A 13,404-nucleotide genomic window follows, 5' to 3' on the forward strand; every position below is an offset into this window, starting at 1 on the left:
CATATGTGATGATATACGTGTGCATGTACTTTATAAGGACATAATTACACGTGTATATGTAAACATATGTATCTGCTTTTATTGATCCTACCATACATGAAGTGGTGATCTTTCATTTATAGAAACCTCCATTTAAGGATGTTTTGGAGAAAATTATTCTAAAAATGTAAGTAGAAAATGCATTTTATCTACTATTTCTCTTTCTTGTTTCTATCTAGAAGAGGGGTCGGCATACTTGTTCTGTAAAGGGCCAGATGGTAAATATTTCAGGATTTGCAGCCATACGGTCCCTGTCTCAACTATTCAACTCTGCTGTTTTAGTCCAAGAGCAGCCATAGTCAATACATAAACGAGCGGGTGTGGCTTTTTTCCAGGACAACTGTATTTACAAAAGCAGATGGCAGGCCAGATCGAGCTCACTGGCCAGAGTTTGCAAACCTCTGGCCTAGAATATTTAATGAAAGAGATCTTTTTCTGTGTGCAGTTTTTTTGTTTCATTGGTTGGTTGCTTGGTTGGCGTTGTTTATTTGTTTTTGCCAAAAATATGCAGTTCTTTCCAGGCATCCTTAGAAGGTCTTCCTCCATCTGCCCCCATAAATGCTGGTATTTCAAAGGGGTTTTTCCAATGGCCTACTTTTGGGGGGATCCATTTTTTAAACCTCCTCCATGACTTCACTCATCACTTAAGAAATCTAAGAAAGAAAGAAAGAAAGAAAGAAAGAAAGAAAGAAAGAAAGAAAGAAAGAAAGAAAGAAAGAAAGAAAAAGAAAGAATGGAAAAAGAAATAGTATCTCCCAAATTTATCCTTCCCCTAAATGCCAGAGCATCATACCAAAGTCTACATAAAATCTTCTACCCAACAACCATCAGTAGACATCTTCAAGGTCCATGAACCTAAATATGACCAAATTAGAACTTGTTTTCTTCCCTACCAGTGTGCCATACCTCCTAGTTAGCTACAAGAGTCCAGCTACACCCTGAGATACCCTATTTCTTTCCTTTACTTCTGATTCCCCATCAGCTTGCAAACCCCATCTCATAAATGACTCTCCATTCTCGGCCATCCCCTCTATCCCCCATCATCTGTACCTACAATTTTAAAGTCTCATGGCCTCCTTCCTAAAATTTTCTTGAAAAGAAACCCTTCGATGCCCCACTCTCCAGTCCTTTTCCTTTTTCCCAAGTACATCATACTGCTCTCTGCTGTGTTTCTAAAATGTTACCTATCAACTGAACCCCTACAATTCTTTCTTTTCCTACAAAAAGATCATCATAGCATAGAAAGCCTTCCCATCATCAACCTACCCACCCTGCTTTCCTTCCCCTTGCCTCTACCCACTCCAAGCCCACCTTCCCTGGAATTCCATGCTGGGGTCATACTGACACCCCTTCTTCCCAGGTGCCCCAACATCTGGATGTGCCTTTGTATTAGGCTGCACCTTTTCTACACACACACACACACACACACACACACACACATAGATACTCCACCATATTCTGACTGTACAAACACGAAAAAGCCAAAAAGCTTACAAGATGACAAGATAACTGGGACAACCAAACCAAGTAAACAATCCTAAAGAGATGATGTGAGAAGCAGCAAAGTATAGTAATTTAAACACGGACGATGGAATGACGCCTGAATTTGAATCCCTGTGTGCCACTTCGCTGTTACCAAGCCTGCCTGTGTTGTGGTGATGTCATCAGCAAACAGTGATAGAAAGCAACCTACCTTCGAGAATTGCTGCAGTAGTAAGTGAATGGTTTATAAACCACTTAGAACAATGTCTGGTGCATATACAAATACATACGTACACTTAGAATCCATACACACCACACATATACACACATAAATATGGCATGTGTGTGTCTACATGTGTTTATATATGTACATGCATGTATATGTATGTGTATATATGCACGTGTATATATTTATACACATCTGTAAATACACCGATGCTCATAAACACGTATTCATGTGTGTATATGTATGCACATGTGTGTATATACGTGCACATTTATGTATACATACACCTATGCCCCAAGTGCGTATTCATGTGTGTATATTTATATATGTATCCCTATATAATTATTAATCAACTAAATCTATAATAGAAAAGCTAAGGAGTAACCAAATAATTATGTATGCAGAAGTGAAGGCAAGTCAAAGAAAGAAAGGAGACGATCCCTTGGAACTTGAGAGACAAATTGACAATTAAGAAGCAGAACCAGGCTTTCAACCCAAGTCAGTCTCTTATTACCATAAACTCTATTCATTTACTGTCCGTACCACGGAGCACTGAGGCTATCCTTAACAATAAGCCTTTTGCTTTTACCCTATCACTGCTTTCTTATTTAATAGTTTATAGGTGTATAATTTTTTACCCACGTGGCCTCAGAACACCTAGATGATATGCACTATATGCATGTGTGTAAATGGGGGGAAGCAGGAGGAGTCCCACTGTTTCAAAGACTGTGTCCAGCATATAGTAAGGTTAATAAATATTAATAACAAAAGGATTAAATGACAGGATAGATGTTGTCTTAAATGTGATCTTAACTCTTAAATGTAAATGTAGTCTTCAATAATGAAACACACGTTATCAGGTCAAATTAATCTTGGCTCCACCCTTTGTGGAGCTCAATTATTTCCTTGTTTACAGACACTATTAGTCACTATGTTAATTCTGGAATAAAAAACTCTGGATTTGCACTTACTGGGTGCCAGAGCTCAGACTTACAGGAGAGAACAGGGTGACGGCCTATGAAATTCACGAAGACAATGCCTCAGGAGACCTCCCCTTAGCCCAAAGCCTGTCTTTTTTATTAAATCTGCTCTCTGTAGCAAGAGTGAGGATCTGGAAGCCTTAAGAAATGCCTAACACACAACAGGTACTTGGCTGAGAAAGGTATTTAATATCAGGTACAACATGTAGGAAAAGGGCAGCCTGAAGTCAGGATAATATAAGAATTACTGGCTAGAGGGGCACCTGGGTGGCTCCATTGGTTAAGCGTCTGCCTTGGGCTCAAGTCATGATCCCGGGGTCCTGGTATCTAGTCCCACATCGGGCTCTCTGCTCAGCAGGGAGTGTACTTTTCCCTATCCCTCTGCGCCTCCACCTACTCATGGTTCTCTCTCTCTCTCTCAATAAATAAAATCTTTAGAAGAAAAAAAAAGGAATTACTGGATACAGAGATCAAACCTGAATTGGGGAGGAAACTAAACTCAAGTAAGAGATCCTTAAAGACTATGACTCAGAGTAAGGATACTGACACTGAAAAGACAGAAAGCAAAAATCTGAAGTTCAGACCTAGGCAAGGCTTTTCTAGAAAAGTTTTCACCCCGTTCTTTCCGTGTATTTCCATGGCACTTGTCAAATTGTACTTAAACACTATGATTATACGTTCAGATCTGAGCTAAGCACACCCTCTCCCCCTTCCCACATCCTTATAAAACCAAGACTTAGTCTCGCATTAGTATTTTGATCGAGTAGGAGTTTTCATTTTCTTTCCCTTGACATACTTTAATTTTAATGAAAATAGAAATCATGTGCCCTAACAGTAAAGATAAATATGCTGGGTCTTCAGGAGGAAAAAAAAAAAAAAAAAAAGTAAGGGACATGAAGATGTATTTGGTGTGACTATGAACCTGGTAAGTGTACAACTCTATTTGGGCAGGCTGTTCATATTTGGGCTTTTAACTCAGTCTCTGTGTGGCCAAATGGCCCACAAGCTGGGAGATGAGGAGGGTTGCAGGACTTCCCGACAGTGGTATTCTGTCGGCCTGAAGAGTACCAACCGTGCTTCAATGTACTAAGAGCTTTTAAAAGCCCACGATCTTTAAAGAATTAAAAAAAATAAAAAAGCAAGCTCTGTACTCTTTTCATCTTTAAAATATTTACTAACAATATTCCACACCTAAAATGAAGTCAACTAACCTCTTCTTCTGCTCCTCACTCATCTGAAGTAGCAAACAGACCCTGAGCTGAACACCGTTCCTTTTCAATCTTCATTTTCTTTTTTCGTTATTTTATTTAAATTCGATTAATTAACATAGTGTATCATTAGTTTCAGATGGAGAGTTCAGGGATTCATCTGTATCACCAGTAGAGTGAATGCCTCACCGTCTACGGAAGTCCAATTTTATGGCTTGATTTGGGGGAGATGAGAAAGGAAACGGAAAGTCAGGGTCGAAAGCGAGCACTGTGCAGGGCATCCCTTGTGCAAACTGACTTTATGTACTTCCCCTATAAAGGAACGACAATTAACTACACAAATGCAGGGACACCCCACAAGGACAGAGTTCTATGTCAACATATGTCAAGGACGGAACTATGAGCTTCTTCATTTTACACATTCTGTCTCTTCCTCCCTGTCTCTCCCCTTCTGAGGTAAATATAAATGTGCTGAGGAGTCTGAAAAGGAAGAAAAATACGGTTCACCTCCTGGACTTCAGATGTGAAAAGAAAAAAAAAAAAAAAAGGAAAAAAGCAACAAATTGTCTTGGGAGGAAAAAAAACACCTTTAATATCTACCCTTATACATTTTTTTTTTTTAATCTAAAAGCTCACATTGCTTTAAAAAGCAAATATTCACAGACTGGTTTCAAAAAACTGCAAGAGCTCTGCTCATCTTTCTCAGCTCTGCGTTCCTTCCATTACTTTAGTGCCTGAGATATTTGTACTACGGAAGGCTGATCAATTCGATGAATAGGTCCCATTACTTGGTGGTTAATAAAAGATTTTATATTCTGAGATACACACAAAAATAAGTCAGAGTCAGCAATGGATTTATGGGATGGAGAACAGAAGAAAAACTGTTTATCTAACAGATCACAGTCTTGAAAAAGCTTTTATTGTCTTGGCAGACTTGATTCCATTGCCTTCTCCTCCTGAGCCCCAGAGAACCTGTCCGGATTACAGATGTGCGGGCCCTAAAGTACTTACGACCAAGGCCCACCTCCTCCTCGTGACACGGACAAGGTGCCATTCTGGAAATGCCTCCTTCAGTAACAAGAAGGATGTTACTCAGAGACGAGAACCTCCGCTTACAGCCATCTTTGTTTTTCTCGTGCTCTGAGCCATGCTGGGCTAGTAAAGCTAAGCCCACCCACCGTTTGCTCTACCTACAGCCCATCTCCATGCCTGATTACCCTTGTAATAAATCGTTTTCCTCCAACATAAAGCTCTAAAAAAACCCTGAAAGTCAATCTTTTTACTGCTTCTTATGTGGTATTTATTTTTCTCTACTTGCCAATTGAAATGGCTCTAATGTGTCCCCAAGGGCACCGTTCCCGTCAAGCTCTGAGGTACATCCGTTCGGATGCAGGCAGGTGAGCTCAAGGGCCCTGGAGTCGCAGGGAGAGAGCAGAGCGCCCTTGGGAGGCAATTCTATTCAGAGGGAGCTAAAAACCTTGAACTGACAGTAGACGGACGAAGCAGGCAATCCAAAGGCAAAGATGGCAGCCCAGCCATGTGACTGGACAACGCCCCACGGATTCCTCAGCACCCCACAAACTGTCCCCATGTGGACCCAAGGAATGTGGTGGAAACACTCCCTGACTTACTCTTCCATAACGAGGATGTGGATTAATAGGACTCTTTATTCCAGAGCACTGGAGAAAAGCTAACGAGCCAATTCCTGTCCTGACTCTTTAAACTGTGTACCGCAATGGCTCTCCAGGCAATCCCAATCACACACTTGTGCGTTATAAAGTAAAAACGGTGTGACCCTTTCCTCTCCAGCTATGCCCCGTGCCTGGGCTCCCTTTGCACATGTATGGGCCGCCATTTGCAAAAAGTGAAATTCCTCTCGACCCCCACTAGAAACATCTTTTCTGAAAGGAAACCGGCAAAAAAGCCCAAGGTCTCCCTGACTTGAGAGGACAAAAGTGAGATGGAGCATTTTTGTGCCAAAATAACTTCCTGCAGTCAGAGTGAGAACCTCCCACATGGGAAATCTCAAAACTAAACAAAACCGAGAAAGGAAAAGTAAAGGAGGGGGCGGGGCGGGGGGGGAGAAAAGGTTGTAGGAGAAAATATAGAGGGACAAAAAGAGTTTTCATAGGACCTTCAAGAGTGGTACTTTTTAAGGACCTCTGGAGTTGTTCATTAGCTTTCAACTTCCTGTGTTTGTCAAGAAACAGACTAGGGGTTGGCTTTTTATGTGTACCCAATGTCACATGCGTTCACATCCGCATCATTCCACGAGTAAAGTGAAGAGATCCGTCTAACTGTCCCGGTAGCCACAACACTGTATACTTGTCCACACGGGCCTTACCCGCTCAACCCACAATTAGCAGGTTCACGTCTGTGACATGATCATTGTCTTCATGTCAAAAGTGTGCCACAAAACTCATGTCAGACTTCCTGCTTCTATTTAATGCCTTCAGATCCCAGCACGTCTGTGGGAGATCGTGTGACTCCTGTGAACGTTCTTTCCAGTCTGTTAGAGCAAACATAAGTTATAAAGGGACAGAATTCCACTAATCTGTACTTCCTCCCAGTAATCAAGAGACAGGTACTTTATCACCACATGAATCCTTCTCGGAAAGTTAAGTCTTTCCTAACTGCGAACTCTTTAAATGAATAACCATGAAGCAGTCCTTCATTCTGAAATACAACCAAAATAAATACCTTGGTTAATGTTCACATATTAACATTCCAGACTATCAGTTTCAACCATCTCTCATAGCTGAACGCTAAGCATTTCCATTAAAATATACCTAGCCCCCGGATTTTGTTTTGCAAGATCCTGAGCCGAGCCGTGAAAAACTTTCTAAGAACATCAACATTCTCTTTTTCCTGTGCAGCTTCCAGCGCTATGGGGAACTAGCTATAAATAATCAAAGAGGAAGCTTGTAGCTCATGCCACCTTTTCTCTGGGGCCTGGGATCCATATCTGCAAAAATTATTAGGATGAGAGTGGGGAGTCAAGTCCAAAGTTAATGACCAAAAGTAAGTAGGTCTTTATGAAGACTAGTGGCACAAAGTCTCCGCTGGTTACCCTGGCCCCTGAGTCTTTGGAGTAGAGGACAAGACTGTAACAATGAGCAAACCACTGGCGGGAACTCAAAAGGAATAAACTAAGCTAGACTTACTGCAATTTTTCTTTTTTCACACATGTTAACAAGGACAATTTTAAGTAATAGAAGGCCTGAGAAGAATCCACTGACCGTCTGCTACTCTAGCCCACACACGGAAACGAAGATGATAGAGAGAGGTAAGGGGGCTGACTCTGGCCTACCAGGGAAAGGCGTTTTCTGACAACTGCAGCCAGCTATTCAAGCGTGAAATTAGCAACTTGGGGAAACTCATCATTAGAAAGAGTGGTCCAGAGGCAAGTGTGTCATTCACAATACCCTTGGAGGGATTCCGGCCACCAGCAGATTGCACCTACCATAACATCATACGTGCTCTAACCAGAGCTGCAGGAGCCTCCCTGCCTTCCCCATTCACTTCCAAAATGGCCTTCTATCCACCAGTCCAGCACCCACTACCACAGCTCTTATAGTAAGAGAATGATCTAAACATTCTCCGGTTTCCTCAGAATCAATGTATGCATCAAGAAAGCAACATCAATGGAATCCATTTGATAGTGTATCAATAGTGTGCTTTGTGGGAATGGGGAAGGATCAGCCAGCTCGTGATACACTTTTGGATATGGTGCTTTCCACAGAGTAATAGAAAAATATTTTACTAAAGATAACCTTGAAAAACTAGAGTTACTCTCCAATTTGGAAACCAGTGGTAATGATGGGATACACTTGGAGCACCAGATGTCTCCGTGTGGTCTGGTTAATTGAAAGCCATAGACCCCATATCTACAATCAGCCTCACACATGGTCTGTTAATTTGATTGTCATATTGGTTTCCTCGTTCGTGTTCCTGGAGCTTTGTGTATTTCCTTTGTCTTCACCCCCAGCAATTAAACCATATTGTTTTTTCCTGTCTCCAAAGGCATGCAAAATGTAGGATCTATAGTAAACTTGGTCTTTTAATAAAGAATGACCTGAAATGTTCCAGAATTTTCCATATTTAAGTTTAATTTGTAAAAGAAGGAGGTGACTTGATAAATAATTGATAACACCATTCTGTTAAGAAGAGATTCTTTCGACTCACAAATGGTTTTATTTCTAGCAACTTCAAGGCAATCATGTATTAAAAAGTATCTAACAAGAAGTATCTGGAAGTAATGAACACACACACACACACACACACACACAAGCACAAACACACAGCTCTCGGCACTTGGAGTTTCTGTCTTGAAAACTCACAAAAAAGCCATTAATGTGATGCCATGAAAGAAGACTTTGTCTCTCACCTAAATTGCCAAAACTCCTAAATGTACAATTACAACATGCTTGTGTATCTGGTTTCCCAGCCCTAAGCAAATTAGAAGAAACAAATGAAGGGAGCATGGGAGGAACTCAGAAGGATATTCGAGGCAAAGAGAAAAAGAAGAACAGACAGAAGTCAACTGGCATTGCCTGACTAAGCAGAAGAAAATCTCAACAGCTGAGCAGAATTATAAAAATACTATAGCACAGAAGGCCCATAAACGTTCAATAATGTCCTAATAATTTGTTTGAAGGGATGACATTACTGAGTTATTGAGCTAGCCAACCAACATTTTGTTCATCACATTTGCCCTCTTGGCAACACTGCCTTTGGAATCAATGGCATCCACTGCTTCAAGGGGCAGTGGTACATCTTCAGCCAAGTTCAGGAGGATCGATGGTTGGCTTGAAGTTTCAAAACAGAATTTTTAGGCAAATATGCGATATCAGGTTGAAACAACTTTTTTTTTTTCTTCTGGAGCTAGGCTTTATTGAAAGAGAAAATCATTTTCTTAAAAACACAGAGATAGGTTGTCTTGAATATATGGTGTCATGCCGTGGGGGGTTTAAGATCACAGAATTTCTTCCATAAGGCACAGAGCAAGAAAGGAGAAAGATACGCTGCAAAGACAGTTCCCTGAAAAGAAATGGAAAAGCCCTTCCGGTTCTGGGGTAACTGAAAAAGACTAAGAGAAGTGCAAAAGGTTACATGTGAATGACGTCGTCTGACCGTTGCCTCTTTCCAAACCTCAGGGCTGAGCATCAAGGGTAATGAAATCCTGGAAACATCCAGATTGGCTTGGGGGAATCTAAAAGCACTGTGTGCTGGAACCTTGTTTGCCTGCAGTACTGTACTGCAAGGCACACAGAGGATCTGCAGGGCGTACTCTTGGTATCCCGATGACACTTTCCCTGACATCTTTTGCTACTGTACTTATCTCCCAGATAGTGTGTGCTTTGCTGTTCCCAGTGCCCATTTTCCTCCAGCAGGCTGTCCCAGTGGAGAGCCACAAGTGCCTGGAAGTTTACAAACCCTCATGGAAGACTAGGAGCCAATGATGATAGCCAGTGGAGAAGTACACAAGTCCAGCTCTCTTCCCCCAAAGATGAAACAAATTCCAAGGTCAAGTGTATATGCCTCATAGAATTAGGCTGAGCCTAGAAGTTCACTGAAATTTCCTATCTGTCTAACCTCCTTCTTTTTCCATATTCGAATGTTCCCACATCCTCATTGTTCTCTTCAAGGAATAATTTTTTTTAATTAATCACTTGCATTCCAGTCCTTGATTCAGGATCTCCGCCTCAGAAACCTAACCTAAAACAGTTGGTGCATTAAGGGGTTTTAGAAATTAGACTTTATGAATGGGATTCTAGGCACAGGTCACATACAGGACACACATCAATGAGGATCTAATCATGTAGCGTGTGGAATGTCGTTAAGGCCAGGCATGCTGCAATTATGTTCTTACTGTACAGGCACCTGTGGTGAACTGGGAAAGACTACAGGTAGAAGGAGAAACGATGGCTTTTGCAATATCCTTGGCATCTGAGCAGTGTAAGGGAAGTAGTTCTTTCTAAGTACTATGAAATTAGTTGGTTGCTGCTAAGTGGTACTGATGCACTGAGAAGAGAAAATGACAGGTTAAAGTTAGCCAGTTAGCCACCTAAAGCAAATTGTGAAAGCCAGAGTGTCTCCAAGGCAATATTTAAAGAAACCCTTATCAACGATCGCTAGAGAAGAAACCAAACTGATAGCCAGCTCTAAGACTTAATAGTAAATAGTAAGTAGCAGAACTTCAGAGAAGAATGAATGTATACGCTGGCAAGTCTCCTACTCTCCAGTCAGTTGCCTGGTAGGGAAACAGTGGCAGCCTGAGACCCACAGATTCATTAGCAACTTCTAGACCTGTTAGAGATCAGAACCAACTACCCCCAAGCTTAAAGACTATGCAGATGCCTCAATCAAGACAGAAATCTCGCAGGAAAATGCTATTCTCCTCAAAATCTGCTCCCATCTCCCACCCTGGACACCAAATCAAGAACTAAATCATTTTGTCCAATATGTCAACAAAAGAGACCCAGGCAGAGTATGTGATAAACTACCGTCTCTTCAAGTGACAAACACGCTACTCGGTGGCAAGTTGATAATACTGGACCCTACTCATTCTGGAAAGCAAAGCAACTTTTCTTTATCAAGATTAGAAAAGGGAAGAGATTGCCTCCCTTGACATTAGTGCCTTAGCATGTGTCATATCTGAGGCCTCACAGAACATCTTACTTGCTAATGCTGTATCCTGAAAAAATGGCCTTGGACCCCATTTATTTTGAAGGATGTACAACAGAAGGCATATGACCAGAATATTGCTTGGTTTTACCACGTACCACACAATCTGGAAACAGCTGGCCTAGGCAAGCATTGGAATAACCCCTGAGAAGTCATCTAAAAGATGACCTTCTAGAAAGGCAGGGGATTATTCTTCAAGCCACAATACAAACCTTAAGATTACAGACATTATACGGTGCTGAGTTCCCAGCCAGTATATTTGGTGGGTCCCAGACCAAAGGGTGGAAAGAAAGTTCCTTGGCTTACTACTGCCGTCCCCGATATACGTGGACCATCTATGCTTCACATCCCTGTCGCTTCGAGCTCTGTGTGTCTAAAGCTCCTAGTTCCTAGAGAGAAACGAATCCAGCAAGGCATACCGCGAGCCCTACTCAATGTGAAGCTCTGATTGCTACTGGGTCTCTGGGAGTCCTCACGCCAAAAGACCAGTAGGCAAAGGAAGGGGTTACCATCTTGACAGGGGAAACTGATGCTGATCATTACAAAGATTTAGTGTTACTATCACATACTAGAGCTAGGGTTGTTTTCTCAGCATCAATTAGGGTTCCAATGACCAGCTTTATTTCAGATGTTAAACATTTTATTTTCAGTGTTTCCATTTGGCTCTTTATTATAGTTTCGAACTTTGTGCTGAATTTTCCTATTTTTAATTCATCGTGAGCCTATTTTCCTATCGTAAGAGCTACTATGAAACATTTGCCTGCTAATTCCAAAATTTGTTTCATTTCAGGGAGAGTCTCTATTAGATTGTCTTTGGTCTTGATAACGGTTCACATTTTCTTGTTCCTCCATATGCCAAGTAATTTTTGGATTGTATCATGGCCATTTTAAATAATGGGCTGTGGACACTCTGAATTCTGTTACATAGTTCCCAAAAATGTTGATCTCTGCTGTTTGTTTTATCAGGTAATTAACTGGACTGAACTAAAACCAGAAACTCTGGCAGCTGGGCAACGACTCAGATATTAGTTCAGTTTTGGGTTTTTTGGGGTTTTTTTGGTGGGTTTTTGTTGTTGTTGTTTCTTTGTTTGTTTTGCCTTTAACATGGCAGCTTAGACGGTGCTTCCCCAAACCTATCTGGCTCAGGAGTTATCCAGAGCGTGTTAGACTTTATACACAAAATCTGCAGAAAATGTGGGATTTTTCTCTTTCTGGCTCCCTTCTTTCTCTGTTCTCCCCTCCATGACCAGCTGTTACAGTTGCCTCAAACTTGGTCCTCTGGTTCTTCAGGCCAGAGAAAATGCAGAATGTTCTAGGACACTTTTATACGCTCTGTATACTACATAAAGAGGGCTGCCCTTAGGCTAAGAGCTACGAAAATGAGAACAATCCTTCGAGACATACTGCTATTCCGTTTACCCAAATGCTGACTGCTCTCCACAATCTTCAATCTTTTTAAGTTTGCTCTAACGCCTTCAGGTAGCCGCTTTTGTCAGTTATTTGTTTTTTCCTATTTTTCCAGAGTATGTACTTGTCATTTGTGAGGGTGCTGTCTAATATCAGCTTACTTGGTCACACGTGGCAGTGACTCCCATGACAAATTTTAACTGTGCGTGAACCCTGAAGGCAACTTGAAGGGCAGGTGACCAGAGCTCAGACTCCTCAAATGATGGGATGGTTCAGCCCACCAGGCTCTCCACTAGAATAGCCGATGTGCTAGCTAAGGCTAAGTGTGAAATGGGTGTAGTGGGGAGATGATGATAGTCCGTGGGGCCTTGGGACCAACTCTAGTGGTGGGGATTAAAGTTTGTCACACCAAGCCCTCTTAGCAATGTGTCTGCAGAAATTGTGAACCGTCCGATTTTTTTTAAAAAAGGTGTCAACTTAACGGGAAAGTAGTACAAGTTCGACTGTAATATACACTCCTGGCTCCCTGCCCAAATACCCTCCAGTCCCATTAGCTCTGGGCAGCCACCCCTCAGGCTCTGCTGTTCTGGTGAATATGCGGCTACGACCTTTTACAGAGGAATGCCTCTGGGTGGCAGGGACAACCACGATGGAAGCGCTTGGGAGCTTATGACCAACTGTCGCCTCCCCACCCCAGCTAAAGTCAAGGAGTAACTGGTGCAGAAGGGAAAAAGTCAGCTCCCTTTGGCAAGATGAAATAAAACATGAGGTATAATTGGTGCTGCTGATGCTAGAACTTCAGCTGACCCTGAATCCTTCCTTGCCTTTTCCCCCTCCATACCTGTTTCCTCCACTTCTTTATCAGTTTCTTCTGGGAAATTTTAAGAATCCACATGCACTCCAATCCCCAGTTCGAGGTCTGTTTCTGGGAGATGTCATCCCAAAACACTCTGTATTCCGTGTGCTGCTGCCCCAACAGGACATGAGCACAGGAGGGTACTGTAGGCCGAGGGGGGATCAGAGGATAGGCTCACAGAGCCTTGTACCTGCATGGCAACAGGTGCCCCGTGTTGGCATGATCCCCTCAATGTCAAGGTGGGACCAGCTGCACCTTAACAGATAGAAAAAAAAAAAAAAATCCGTCCACACCAGCAGATCCAGGAACCTGCCACGCCGTGGCAGAGACATTAGTGGTACGAAGGATAATTCAGAAGGGAGAAGCCCCTGACCAGCTACCCACACTGCTCCAGAAGCTTCTCTCATTCAAGAGTCCCCTGGAAAAAAAGGTGGGGGAAAAAAAAAAAAAAAAAGGAAGCAAGCCATGACGGTTGAGAATTTTCCTGAAAGTGACTATGTTTTAAACCACAGACTGACA

The sequence above is a fragment of the Ursus maritimus genome, unplaced genomic scaffold (genome assembly GCF_017311325.1).
Source record: "Ursus maritimus isolate PB19 unplaced genomic scaffold, ASM1731132v1 scaffold_5, whole genome shotgun sequence".
In the NCBI taxonomy this organism is placed as follows: Eukaryota; Metazoa; Chordata; class Mammalia; order Carnivora; family Ursidae; genus Ursus; species Ursus maritimus.